The sequence below is a fragment of the Macaca nemestrina genome, chromosome 8 (genome assembly GCF_043159975.1).
Source record: "Macaca nemestrina isolate mMacNem1 chromosome 8, mMacNem.hap1, whole genome shotgun sequence".
In the NCBI taxonomy this organism is placed as follows: Eukaryota; Metazoa; Chordata; class Mammalia; order Primates; family Cercopithecidae; genus Macaca; species Macaca nemestrina.
In genome coordinates, this window is record NC_092132.1 from 8,818,247 (window position 1) to 8,832,837 (window position 14,591).

Consider the following 14,591-nt stretch of genomic DNA (forward strand, 5'->3'; position numbering starts at 1 on the left):
TGAAAAAAAAATTGAGAAATATAATGTATAACAGGTCCCCAACATTTTTGGCACCAGGGATTGGTTTTGTTGAAGGCAATTTTTCCACAGACTTGGTGGGAGAAAGCGGGGATGGTTTCAGGATGAATTGGTTCCATCTCAGATCACCAGGTATTGGTTAGATTCTCATAAGAAGCGTGCAACCCAGATCTCTCAAGTGTGCAGTTCACAGAAGGGTCACACTCCTATGAGAATCTATTGCCGCTGCTGATCTGACAGCAGGTGCCTCCTACTGTGTGGCCCAGACTGATACTGGTCCACAGCCCAGCGGTTGAGGACCCCTGCTGCATAACACTTAGAGTGTTACATTTACATTACTGGAAACAAAAGACAAAAAAAAAAAAATTGAAATCAATCAGGGAAACAAAAAGACACATTATATCCAAAAGAATAAATAATGGAATTACAGCCGACTTCTCTTCAGATATTACACAAACCCGAGGAGAGTGGAATAACATCTTTAAAATGTGTAAGAGGAAAAGCAAACTGTGTGTGTATGGGGGTGTTGGGGACACAGTGTACTGCAAAACCAGAATTTTATTCCTAGTGAAAATATTTTTTAATAATAAAAAAGAGACTTTACTTCCTGACAACGTAAAATAACAAGGAACAGATAATACTTTCTCATCTAAAACAATTAAAAAGCAAATAAAGTTTATGTAATGCAGTTTTTGAGACACTGTATATCAGGCAATAAAAGGAGAGTGATCATGGAAATGAAGAACAAACAAGGTGAGCAGATTATTGACCCAGTTTACTACACGTAGTTTCAAGGGTGTAGCACAGAGAAGGGGAATTTCAGGCAGAGCACGACAGACTCCCAGAGCTGAGACAGACCTGAAACTCAGAGAAGATCAAGGCAGTTAGAGTTCACAGGACAGCGCATGAGAGAGGAAAGAGCTGCAGAGACAGAAATCTTCTAGAGACTGCAGAGAGGCTCCCTTGGGGATTCAGCAGACTATTGATTAGGGCATGGGTCTGAGGAAACAGCATGAGTCTGGGGAGAGTATCATCTAAATTAATGAGTCAGAAAAAGGCTTGGAACTCTCACACAGCCAGAAATAGTGTTTGTTTTCACAAGCCGCACCAGAAATCCTCATAACTTGTGGGATATTGCAGGGAATATTCAAGGAATTCTTGGCTCCATAGTGAGATATAATTAGTCCTAGACTAAAGATACCTTTGTTACCATCTTCCGCATATTAGAATTATGGCTGAAAAAGATCACACTGTTTACAAATAAATTAATGACATGCCAAACAGAGTTCCATGATATTTATATAAATGTGTAAATATCCAGCCCCTAATAAGATAAAATTTGCTATGTCTGCCATTAAATTAAACTGCCATATACTCATACAGTGGAATATAGGTCAGTAATATAAAAAAAATAATGATCTCTTGATACAAACAACAAAATCTCAAATGAAATATGCTGAGTTAAAGAGACCAGACCATACCTTCTCATTACACACTGTATTATTTTATCTTTATAAATCTATAGAGAATATAAACTAATCCACGGCAAAAGAAGGCTGACCTTTGGCTTCACATGGACAGGTGAGAAGTAGTAACAAAGGGGCAGGTGTACAATTTTAGGAGTGATAGAGGAATATTTATTATTTTGGTTGTACTGGTGCTCTCGTGAGTATATACATAGGTGAAAATGTACAATTTATACATGTGCAATTTGTTGTATGTAAATTATATCACATTTGTTAAAAATACACCTATGAAAATATAAAGAAAAAATCAGGATTAAACAGGAGCAAGATAACTCAGTTCCTTACATAATAAAATAAAAGAAATGTATACTTTATAGAAGATGAGGCCTTTGAAAGGTTTTTAAGCAGGGCAGTGATCCAGTCCCATTTCCTTGCTAGAAAGTCCACCAGAGATTGCAGTCAGGGTGGGAGAAGGTTGAATTAAGGACTCACCCATCATTCCCATTTGTGCTGCCTGAGTCTTCAGTCTTTGTTGCCATGATTTCCCAGAAAGAAAAATGTACAACTTTCCAGCTGACTTGAGTTATGAATATGGATGTGTGCTCCACAGGCCAGCTCTTTGTTGCATGTCTAATGAGCAGAGCAAGGCTCCTGCAAAAGAAGAAAGAGCTGCAGGTGCAGGTGGGAAGCTGGCCTGGTGATGGGGGCAGGTCCACTCTAGCTGCTTGCCTCAATAAATGTCTTCTCTCTCTTAATACTGGGCATGCGTATGCTGCACCATCTCTTCTTTCATAAAAGATTATTGATTGATAGTCAATTGCTTAACCCTGTAAAGAAGTGGAATGAAACACATTGTATGTTCACCATTGGAGAAGCAATATTTTGGAAATTTCTTAGTTTCAGATCTGTCAGGTGTTGGAGGGTGATTACTTGCAGGAAATGTACATTTTAAAAGTCAACATTTGACGCGTCCTCTTTTGTTTGCTAATTTTCATTCTTTTTAATTTTTTCTGATGAAAAACTGTATTTCATCTGTACACAAATCCATGCATGGGCTCATACCTTTGCTCCTACCCTAGTTTTTGTGAGGCCAGGCATGGTGGTTCACACCTGTAATCCCAGAACTTTGGGAGGCTGAGGAGGGTAGATCACCTGAGGTCAGGAATTCGAGACCAGCCTGGCCAAACTGGTGAGTCTCCACTAAAAAAAAAAAAAAAAAAAAAAACCAGCAAAATTTAGCTGGGTATGGTGGTGGGCACCTGTAATCCCAGTTACTCAGCAGGTTGGGGTAGGAGAATCACTTGAACTCGGGAGGCGAAGGTTACAGTGAGCTGAGATCACGCCCTTGTACTCCAGTCTGGGCAACAGAGCAAGAATGTATCGCAAAAAAAAAAAAAAAAGAAAACAGAGAGAGAGAGAGAGAGAGAGAAATGCCTTTTCACTTTTTACCCTACATTTCTTCTGTAAAATTTTACCCTGATTTTCCCAAACCACAAGATGTACTTGTCGTTAATAAATTGTCCATCTCTTTATGACTACATTAATAAATATTTATCTAATATGTTCTATTTCCCTAACATTTTTCCAGTCACTGAGAGTGAGACAATGAAAAAATACAGAAAAATAACAACTGTAAACGTGTTTATAATTTTCTGAAGAAAAAGAGAAAATGAAAACAATAATAAATAGCATATGTAGTATATTAGATGGTAAAAAGTGCATGCAGAAAAAACAAAACAGGGCCTAGTATTGTGGTTTACGCCTATAATCCCAGTACTTTAGGAGGTCAAGAGAGGAGGATTGCTTGAGGCTAGGAGTTTGAGGCCAGCCTGGGCAATATAGTGGGACCCCATCTTTACAAAAAATAAATATATAAAAAATAAAATAAGGAAGGGTAATGAGAAGTGTTGGGTCTGGGTTGCAGTTTAAAATATAGAAGTGAGTAAGAATGACAGTTAAAATAATAATTTGAACAAAGACCTAGGATTGATTGAACCATGAGAGTATATGGAATAAAAAGTTTCCAGGAAGTGGGAAACCATGCCTAAAACCCAGGTGTGGAATCACAGTGAATTTCTTTGCAGAAGAGCAAGAAGGCAGCACTGCTGAATTGGAGTGAGGGAAAGAGTGAGTGGTGAGAGATCATGAGAGGCATGATAGACCTTTGCAAGGATTTGTGTCCTTTTTTTTTTTTCTTGGATAGACTATATTCATAAAGTAGTTTTAAGTTCATAGTACAATTGAGAGAAAGGTACAGAAATGTTTGATATACACCCTGTCTCCACACATACATAGCCTCCTTCATTATCAATAGAATTTTGATTCTTACTGAGTAAAAAGTATTTGTGTATTTAGGTATGTAGTTTTCTATTTATAAGAAGGAGCTTACAGGATCAGGCTTCATTAATCTGGCTGAAGTGTTGAGTACAGTCCAAAGCGGATACAGGGCCGCATCAGGAATAACTGGCAGATTGCTGCTGAATTAATATTCCAAACATGAGCAATCTCCAATCAGATTATTTGGGAGATGATGATGGTTTAGATCAGGGTGTTTGCAATGAGAGGATTGGTCAAATTGTAAATATTTTTGAAATATACTCAATCCAGTTTGCTAACAGACTAGGTAAACGTGATGAGAGCAAGTGGAATCAAGGAAGGCTCCAAGGGTTTATCCTGAGCATGCAGCAGGATACAGTTTATAGTAGATAAAAAAGCAGAGTGCAGGAAGGAAGGGCAGGCTGGAACCAAAATATCCAGGACTCGTTTATGGACATACTAAGAGTTGACAGATTAATATACAACTGGAGATATTCAGTAGGCTATATAAACACGCATTTTGGAATAAGAGTCTGGTATGGAGATAAGAATTCAAGTCCACAATAATGGCATTTTAAGTTATGAATACAAACTATAAAATTGAAAGAAGGAATCTGAAGAGAGAAAGAGATCAAAAACTGAGTGTTTGGGCACTCCAGCATTAACAGATCAGGGAGATGAGGTCCAAGCAGCAGAGGGGAATTAGAAGGAACAGCCAGTGGCACAGGAGGTAAATTAGGACAATTCCTTATCCTGGAAGCCTGCAGGAGAGACTTTGTCAAGGGATGAGACAGTACTGTCAAATGCTGCTGATTGGTCAGGAAGGAAAAGCACTTGGAATAGAAAATTAGATTGGTCTACACGGTCATTAGTGCTACCTCCATAGCATGTTGGCCTTTATAATTTGGCCATATTACTGCTCTCCTCATTCTGCTAGATTCTGACTCTGCTATATCATATAGTCTTAGACTTTTACTTAAATCCAAAAAGTTTCCATGTCTTTATGTACAGAAAAAAACATGGTAGCTACATTGTAGAGTGATTATGTGAGGATTAAATCATATAAATCATGTGAAACATTTAGAATCAGGTTGGCACAGAACAAGTGCTCTTTAAACATTAGTCGTACCTATTGCTATTATTGTTGGGGAATAAGATATTTACACCATGGTATAGATTTTTGTATCCCTGGAATATAGCAGGGTGTCTGGCACATAGTAGGTACTCAATAAATAAAAGACTGAAATCCTCAAATGTCTTTACGATTTCCTTATTCCCTCTGATTCTCTATTCCTCTTTCTTAATGGAGAAATGGAACTGGAAAAATCATATATTTAAAAGAATTAAGTGGATACATCTTAATGTTACTTTAATAGAAAGTGACAAAATCATCTAAAAAAAGTTGTCATGTGAACAAATCAATAATAAAGACTAATAATCATTACAGTTAAATAATTTCAACAGCATTTTATATTTATTGTCTTATTAAATTCTCATACTCACTGATGATGTTGTTAATATTGTCTTTTAGCATCAGGTCATCTAAGACAGGACTTTTACTTAAAAATTACTCAAATTATATTTATTAAGACTATATTATTTCCCAAGAATTAAGTTACACAACTATTACTTATTCTATTTCACTGAACACTCATGGAGAATTAATGAAATTATATTTGGTTTTTCATGATTTGTCTATAAGTGGGAATGTCAAGGTTCTCATATTCTACTCAAAACAGCTTATAGCGTAGTCAACATTTGCAAACTCAGAATTCCTGACCTAAGGTTAGGTACAGTTATTATTTCTCATCTGAGACTTCTCAACTCCAGAGATACACGATTTCAAAGAGATTCGAGAAAATTTGAAAGGTACCAATATATGAGGAGTAGAACTGGTGCCCAAGTAATCGAGTGGGCCTGTGCAGCCAGCACTCACAGATTTTAGAACCACAGAGACAGGTGCTGTCCTGGGAGTGATTGCTGTTGGAGTAAATACAGTTCAAGGATGAATAAAGTGTGAGAGATGAAACAAGTCCTGGGATATAACTCAAACTTGTTGTAAAAACAGACCTGCGCTAGAACCTGAGAAATGCAGAAGTGACTGCTAGTGCTGTTGTTTGCTGTTCCCTGGTGCCTTCCCAGGAGACATCAGTAATGGCGTGCCTTGTATAAACACCTTCTCCGCCAGAGGCTGTCACAGAGCTTTGGTAGTGACTCATTTTCTTCTAATTTAAAGCAAGCGTCATCTTTTACCTCCATTCTTGTTGCTTACTGCATTTCAAAGTAACTCTAGGCTCCCCAATCTGGTCAAATAACCAATCCCAAAGTCCCATCCCTGAATATCTATTGCTGGAGTCTATGAACCCACACTTACAGCCAATCTGCCAGTGGTACTTCTGCTGCCGTTCCTGCTGCTGGTACCAAAACACTCCTGCTGAGCAGAGTCCCAGGAACCCACAGGGATGCTATTGCTGCTGAAATCAATAACAGTGATGCTGCGGCTGATGCCAAAGTTGCTGCAAAGAGCCTGGAACTGCCTCCAGCTGTTGCTACTGATGGCAAAGGCACAACCAGAAGCTGGGAGAAACAACCTCCTCTCTCTGCCTTCTATCTTCCCATCAGTTCGCCCCATTGACAGAACCTGGGGAAAATATTAAAAGGCTTCTAGCTCGCTGAAATTCAGAAAACACAAAAATATGCAAATGAAACTAAAGATCACAGACTAATAATAATCACAATGGTTACACAGGGCTAGTTGAATTCCTTGCACCATTGGTAACTTTTGGTATCACTACTTTTTAAAAACTTTTGTTCAATATTGAGAACCTCAGTCATCTATCCCAGATTTGCCAGAAAAATATAGAATACTAAATTAAATTTCAAATTCAGGTAAACAATGAATAACGTTTGAGTATAAGTAGTATCCATAAAATATGACATATGTCTGTGTATTATACATATATAATATATACATAGTAAGTACATACATACACATACAGTCCAAATACTGCATTAAACATTTACACTAAAAAGCATTCATTGCTTATCTGAAATTCAAATTTTAACTGGGTGTCTTGAATTTTAATTTACTAAATGTCACAACTCTATCCCTTAAGGATACATGAGGATTACATAAGATAGTGATTTGCTCATACATTCACTACAACATTCTGCACACAACTTCTTTCTCTCTCTCTTTCTCTGTTTCTCTTTCTCTCTCTTTCTCAACAGTGAGATTTTGTTGCAGATATTATGTACTTACCAATATTTAAGTACCTATGTGTACAGGCACTCAGAAACACTGAAGACAACACTGGTGGTAAGAGTGGATACTATAACACTTGTCTTCTTGATTCAGAATTGAAATACTCCTTATCTCACCTGCTCAGAGCGTTGAAAGACACTGAATCTTAGTTAAACACCTCCTGAAAAATTGCCTGGAGCCAAAGACAGTTGCCTTGCCCAAGTCATGGCACCTTCTAGGGGCAAAGCTGCTACCCACCTTAAATGACTGGGTCATGCAGGGGTACCCAAGCCAGGTTTCTTTGCCTCAACACAGAGCAGTTCTTAAGGGACATCCAGGTTCAAAGCTTCCTGTAGAATCAGCTGAGGTCATTGTTACGACTTTTTTAGACCAAATTCTCCCTCTGCTATACCATGTTTTTCTACAATATTTCTTCTTACACTTTAAGCATGAGAATGACAGCATTGGTTTCCTGAGGAGTCGAACGTACAGAAGTGACTAGGCTACTACTGACTACCTTATGGGTCATAAATAGCCCATTTTGACTGCAAAACAAAATAACCTTTCTTTAAAATCTATTATGTTCTCATTCCTCATTGCTTCTTCAGCTCCTATTAGGAGCTCAGTGCATGATTATTGAATGATTATTGAATAAATTACTGGATGAGTAAATGAATGATGTCTATAAATAAGGGGCAGTCACACAGTAAAAGTTCAGTAAAATATTAACTTCATTCTACTGGAAGAACATTTTGTAAATCAAGGAATTTTCACTAAGTAAAGATTCTATGTACCACTTAAAAATTTATGAAATTTCTCTATCTTGGCTTAAACATAAAACCTCTTTGGGAAGCTAACTGAAATGTGTTTCTGTAGTACTGCAAAATCGTATCTTTATTGGCTGAAAGGTAAAGTATAACAGAAAAATGTGAGAGGATACAAAAAATGCATGCTTTGTGCTCTTCCATTCTCCCTAATATTCCAATATGCTGCTTTGGCACACTGGCTAGATTTGAGACACTCTGAGACTTTATAGAATGATCAAACCATCATTCTACCCCTCGATAGAAATTTCTGTGAATTGTCATGATATTGAAATTTCAGGACTAATCACAAATATCAGTGGGCAGATTATTCTTCAACTTGCTGCATTTTATGCAGACTTATCATCTTGAAACATTCTACTGCCTTTTATACTGCGTTCTGCCTTATGATCTTGCTTGCTTGATTGTATGTTTCTGACGTACACAACCCCTGCACAATTCTTAAATATTGGTATTTCTGTTTGACAGCATTTTCTTCTAACTCTACACACTCTTCCAGGCAGACACCATTCTTACTCTGACCACTTGTATTCCATTACTCACGAATCTGTATAGATAGATCAGGATCATCCCAAAAGCTGCAGATTTATTTATTTAATATATTGCTATAGATCTCTATGGGTATGTCTTATGCATATCCCCAGAAAGTATACAAATCCACTCTCTCTCCTCCACCTGTACAATTCAACTCCCCAACTCTCCATTTTCTGTTTTCCTTTACACCCATTTAAATTGGATTTATCATTACCACATTTACACATGGTATAATTGACATTTTGTGGTCCAGTTGCATGAATTATATAATATTTATAAATTTGTGTAAACACAACTCCAATGAGGATACAGAACCATTCGATCATCCCAAGAAATTATATCATGCTGCATCTAGTACTGCAAATCCTCTCACACCATACCCCTTTGAACCCCAACCCCGCAAAACACTGTCATTTAAATGTAATGACAGTATGTAACGTATGTATGTAGTCACTGAGTCTGATTTATTTCCCTTTGCAATATATCTTTGAGATTCATCTATATATCCATAGCTTGTTCCTTTTTATCATTATTTAGTATTCAATTGCATAGGCCTACCATAATTTATTTACTCATTCGCTCATTAAAAGACATTTGGGTTGTTTACAGTTTGGGCACTTCAGAATAGAGCTGCTATAACATTTTGTAGAAGATTTTGTGTAAACATAAGCTTTTATTTATTTTAGGTAAATACCTAGAAGTGAAATTTTTGATAATACAAAAACTCTTTGCTGACACTTATGAGAAACTGTCAAACTGCTTTCCAAAGTGACTCTGCCATTTTACATTCCTACCAGTGACATACCTGCACACACAATAGTGTACAAAGTGGGTTTCTTTCAGACAACATATCCTCTGATCTTGTACTTCTTGTACTTTTTCTTTGCATATTAGTTTTTTTTTTCCTGAAAATGTCTGAATTTTATTAGAAGTGTTTGAATAAGAGCCCTAGCTGCTTCACATCTTTGCCAGCAATTGATACTGTGATTTTTAAATTTTAGTTGTACTTTTGTTTGTGATTCTTATAGGTATGCAGTGGTATTTTATTTATTTTTTCATTGCATTTCCCTAATGTATACTGAAGATTAGCATATTTTCCTGTGCCTATTTGTCATTTCTGTATCTTCCTAGGTGATATGTTTGTTTACATATTTCGTAATTTTTATTTTCATTGAGTGGTTTTTTTATTGTTGAGTTTTGAGCATTTTTTTTTTTTACAAACTTTGGACATGAATCAATTGTTGAATATTTGGTTTGCAAATATTCTCTCTCAGTCTGTATCTTGTATTTTCATTCTTTTAACAGTGTTTTTCACAGAGCAAATATTTTTTATTTTAATGAAGTTATTAATATTTTATTTTTTAATTGTAAATTACTTAGAATGTATTATTTAATTTCCATGTTTCTAGAGTGTATTAGTCCATCCTCACACTGCTATAAAGAATTATGTGAGATGGGGTAATTTATAGACAAAAGAGGTTTAATTGATTCACAGTTCCACAGGCTGTACAGGAGGCATGGCTGGGGAGACCTCAGGAAACTTACAATATTGGCAGAAGGGGAAAAAGGAAGCAAGCACATCTTCACATGGCAGCAGGGGAGAGAGAGAAGGAGATAAGAGGAAAGCACTACACACTGTCAAACAACCAGTTCACTCACTATCATGAGAACAGCAATGGAGAAATTTACCATGATCCAATGATCCAATCTACCAAGTCCCTCTCTCAACATTGGGGATTATAATTTGGGGACACTGAGCCAAACCATATTTTAGAGGTTTTATAATTAACTTGCTGTTATTGATTTGTATTAAAGTTTGCTATGATGAGAATACATACATTTATTGTTTTAATTAGTTTTGTTTTATGACTTTGAATTATGGTCTATTTTTGTAAATATTTCATGTGCATTTTTTAATAATATGTATTTTGCTATTGTTTAGTGGGATGACTTATAAATGTTCCCTAAATTCAATTTGTTGATGGTTTTGTTCCATTTTCTATATGCTTGCTGATTTTACATCTGTGTGAATCTTTTTATTAATTATTGAGATAAATATGCTGAAATCTCTAACTAGAAATTCCATTTTTTTCTTTCAGTAAAATGAGTTGATTTTTATATATTTTGAGGCTTTATTTTTAGGTGTCTTTACATTTAGAATCGTTATATGTTCTCAGTGAATTTACTGTTTAAACATTATATAACATTTATCTTTGCGTCTAGTAATTTTTTTCTTTCTCTGAAGTCTACATTGTCTGATGTAGACTTAATATAGACTTAATTTAAACTTTCCAGGTTTCTTTTGACTAGTGTTTACATAGTATATTGTTTTTGATCTTTCACTTTTAACCAGCACATACAATCATATATGAAGTGGGTTTCTTTTAGACAGCATATCCTCTAGTCTTACATCTTGTTTGTTTGTTTTTAAGTTTTTTTCCTGAAAATGTATAAATTTTAATAAAAGTTTTGCTTACATTTAATGTAAATTACATGTTTGCATTCATGCCTGTCATTTTAATATTTGGTTTCTGTTGATTCCCTCTGATTTTAATTCGTTTCTCCTTTACTGCCTTCTTTTAAATGCTTTAAATAATTATTACTATTATGTTTTAATCCATCTATTAATTTTCTATGATATCTTTGAATAAAATTTTCAGTGGGTTTTCTCGTGTTTACATTATATATTTAATTTTTCACAGTTTACTTATAATCACTACTTCACTATTCCAGAGAGAAAACTTATCACCATGTATCACCTTTATCTTCTCTTCTTATGTTATGGTTGTCACATGTATTTCACCTGCATGCACTGAAAACCCCATCAGAAAATATTATCTTCTTCTGGACAAAGTTTAGACTTTTGGTATTATCACACATGACTCAGGTTCTGCTTATTTTTCTCAAACTATTGTTCTCTCTCTTTCTTCCAATGAGGTAGTTTAAATTGTTCTACCTTCAGTGGGTAATTAGGGATATTATGAAATCATTTTCTGAGACAAATTGTACTTGCAGAGGAGTTATATACAAATCATGTGCATAATTTTAGCAATATTGTATTAGTCTGTTTTCATGCTGCTGATAAAGACACACCTGAGACTGGGAAGAAAAAGAGGTTTAATTGGACTTACAGTTTCACATGGCTGGGGAGGCCTCAGAATCATGGCCGAAGGCAAAAGGCACTTCTTTCCTGGTGACAGCAACAGAAAATGAGGAAGTAGCAAAAGCAGAAGCCCCTGATAAACCCATTAAATCTCGTGAGACTTATTCACTATCATGAGAATAACAAGGGAAACACTTGTCCCCATGATTGAATTACCTCCAGCTGAGTCCCTCCCAAAACACGTGGGAATTCTGGCGGATACAATTCAAGTTGAGATTTTGGTGGGGACACAGTCAAACCATATCAGGTATGTAGCTGGAAATAACAATGAGACATCTAAATATAGACATTGTTTTAAGTATAGAAAAGAGCTTAGGACTACAGATAAAGCTATTGGAGCATGAATGACATTCTACGTGACGAATTGGATGAAATTCTAAGGGGAGAGCACGGCATATAAGAACTGTGGTCCTGCCTAAGTATTAGGCATTTATATTGAAACATTTAAAGTTATATGAAGTTCCAATCAGAATTTTAAGAGGAAAAACAGTAAGCAGCAGAGAATGGTGGCATAGAAACTACCAAATAAATAAATAAACAAGCAAATAAAAGCTAACAGAAAAAGAGAGAATGTTCCATAAATGAGGGAGATATTCACATTTGACACATGACCTGGCCATTCGGACCAGGAACTCTCTCCCCCGCTTACTCTGTCTTCTTGGTTCAACATAAATTCCTCAAAATAACCACCATATTCGTTATGATTATGGAACTATTGCCTGAGGCCCCCTATATTAGCTTCACTTTTCAATTCCGTACAGTTTCCAGGATGCCTAACCTTCACAGGGACCCCTTTGAGTGATGCCTTTCTAAGCTCATACAGAACTTGAAAATGGGATTCAGGTAAAAAAGGATGCTTTTATAACAGTGAAATATCAGTCAGAGGGCAAAATGATTGAACACAGTGGTGCTGGAACAAGCTTTTACTGGCTCAGAAAAGCCAAATGTGCACATCTCTTGCCGATGCTGTGTTTGGATATGTCATGTTGGTGACTTGAAACTGTCTTTAAGTAGTATTTGCCACCATAGAAATCAATAAGTGCCATGAATCTTAGCTTTCTTATTCTTTTCTTTCTTTTCTGATTTTTTAGGAGTGACACAGGCTGACTTTTGTCCCCATAAAGTTCATATATTGAAGTCTTAACCCTCAGTGCCTCAGAATATTACAGTATTTGAAAGCAGTCTCTTTCAAAAGGCAATTAATTTAAAATGAAGTCACTAGGGTGAGCCCTAATTCAATGTAATCTATGTTCATTTAAGAAGGGGAGGGACACAGATATATAGAAGAGAGACCATGTGAAGATGCATTGAGAAGACTGCCCTCTACCATCTAAGGAGAAAGCCCTCAAAGAAATTAATCTTGATGGCACCTTGGTCCTTAGACTTCTCACCTTCAGAAATGTGAGAAAATAACCATCTGTTGTTTAACACATCACGTCTACACTAGTTTGTTGTGGCATCCATAGCAAACTTATACAGAGAGTAAGTTGTCAAAGACTGATCAGCACATCACTGCCAAAGAAACTAAAAATTAAAAACCTTCAAAAGCGATGAAAATGGCTTACATGTTAATAAATAATATGTATAGCTTTAAAAACATTATTTTTCACATTTATTGAGAGCTCATTATGGGCCACCTGTTCTGCTCAACGTGCGTTATCACATTAATGGCAGTACAGCTCTCCTCAACAATGGTAGAGGTGTGTGGGATTTTAGGTGGGCTAAAGGTAGGAGTTTAGAGAGTGCTAGCAGAAATATCTAAAGACAGTAAAATGAGTTCTTATCCTTTCTTTTTACTCACCTGCTGTGCAACCTGAGACTGTTCATTATAATCTCTAGTCCTCATTTTTCTTCTCTATAAATGGAATGGTGTGATTTGATGAGGCTGGCACCACAGGTCTCTTAAGAGTGCATTCGGCTTTGTCATATTTAAGTTTCTATTTCCATGATCTTAAACAAGGAAACAGCTATGAGTAATGCTGAGTACAGGCAAAAGGTATGGGGCTCCCATGGGGTTTACAGATAATAACCAAATCGAGAAATATATGTATGAGCACATACTGGGAAGTAATATGAAACAAACAAACAAACAAAAAAACCCCATTCTTCATCATAGGGAAAAGCAGCTGTCAAATTCCCTATCTTTACTCAGCACCCTCTCACTTAACCAGCACTCCTGCATCATTAATCAAATATTGAGCCACTCACAAAGGGAAAAGGATAATTTTGTTAATTCCCTTGAGGAAGATAACCATCACCTACTGCCTGGTTCCCCAGATTGCATTTCTGCAGCAACCATCTCCCAGAACAGTAGTTCTTGGTTGTTCCACTGGACTGCAGGAAAATAATCTATCTCTACTTTGTAGCAACCATGACCTCAGTCACTGGGATTACTACAGTTCTATGAGAAAACAATCTATTCTTTTCAACTATACACCATTTCTTTGAATGATGCCTGCCTCAGAGTGTTATTCTGTCAATTATATCAGAGATTTGTTGGTTAGAATACATTCCACAGGTGTGTGTGTCTGTGTGTGTGTATATATCCTTTTTATTTTGGTTGAGCCTGCTTTGGAAACTATATACCTTCTAGTTTGCCTCTAGAATTTCATCCACAGGTTATTTTAGCCTCCTAAGACTATGACTATGAAATTGGATTCCAATCTCGTGAGGACTGCCATCTAAGAATTTTATTATTATTTTAAAAAATATTATTTAAATATTATTTTTAAAATATTATTTTAAAAAAGAATTTTTTTTTAAATTTTAGGTCAGATGCAATGACTTCTGGGGACAGCTTGTCTACTTGCAACAATTCTAGTTGAATCTAATGGAATAAATATTTTAATTATAAATGGAATGACCATTATAAATCATTTAATCACTTTCTCTCTTTCTCTACCTACCTGCCTACTTATCTATCTACCTACTTACTTATATATTTATCCTTTAATTTCTACCATATTCAAGTCACCATTTTATGTCTTCATCATATGAAAATAAATTTGCAGCCATCACTGTTTGCA

General features: G+C 36.0%; 2 long non-coding RNA genes across 2 annotated transcripts in view; both read right to left on the reverse strand.

Annotated features, from left to right (window-relative positions):
• LOC139355637 (uncharacterized) overlaps positions 1–6,328 on the reverse strand; it is a 6,952-nt gene extending 624 nt beyond the window's left edge. Inside the window, exons 1-2 of the long non-coding RNA XR_011606443.1 lie at positions 6,175–6,328; positions 1,977–2,311 (exon numbers count right to left, since the gene is read on the reverse strand). This is a non-coding gene — a long non-coding RNA (uncharacterized lncRNA). The remainder of the gene's footprint in view (positions 1–1,976; positions 2,312–6,174) is intronic.
• A 25-nt stretch (positions 6,329–6,353) lies between these two features.
• LOC139355638 (uncharacterized) lies at positions 6,354–11,846 on the reverse strand. Its single transcript, XR_011606444.1, has 3 exons — positions 11,722–11,846; positions 11,534–11,592; positions 6,354–6,441 (listed from the first exon to the last, which is right to left on the reverse strand). It is a non-coding gene; the product is annotated as an uncharacterized lncRNA (long non-coding RNA).
• Between the last annotated feature and the right edge of the window lie 2,745 nt (positions 11,847–14,591).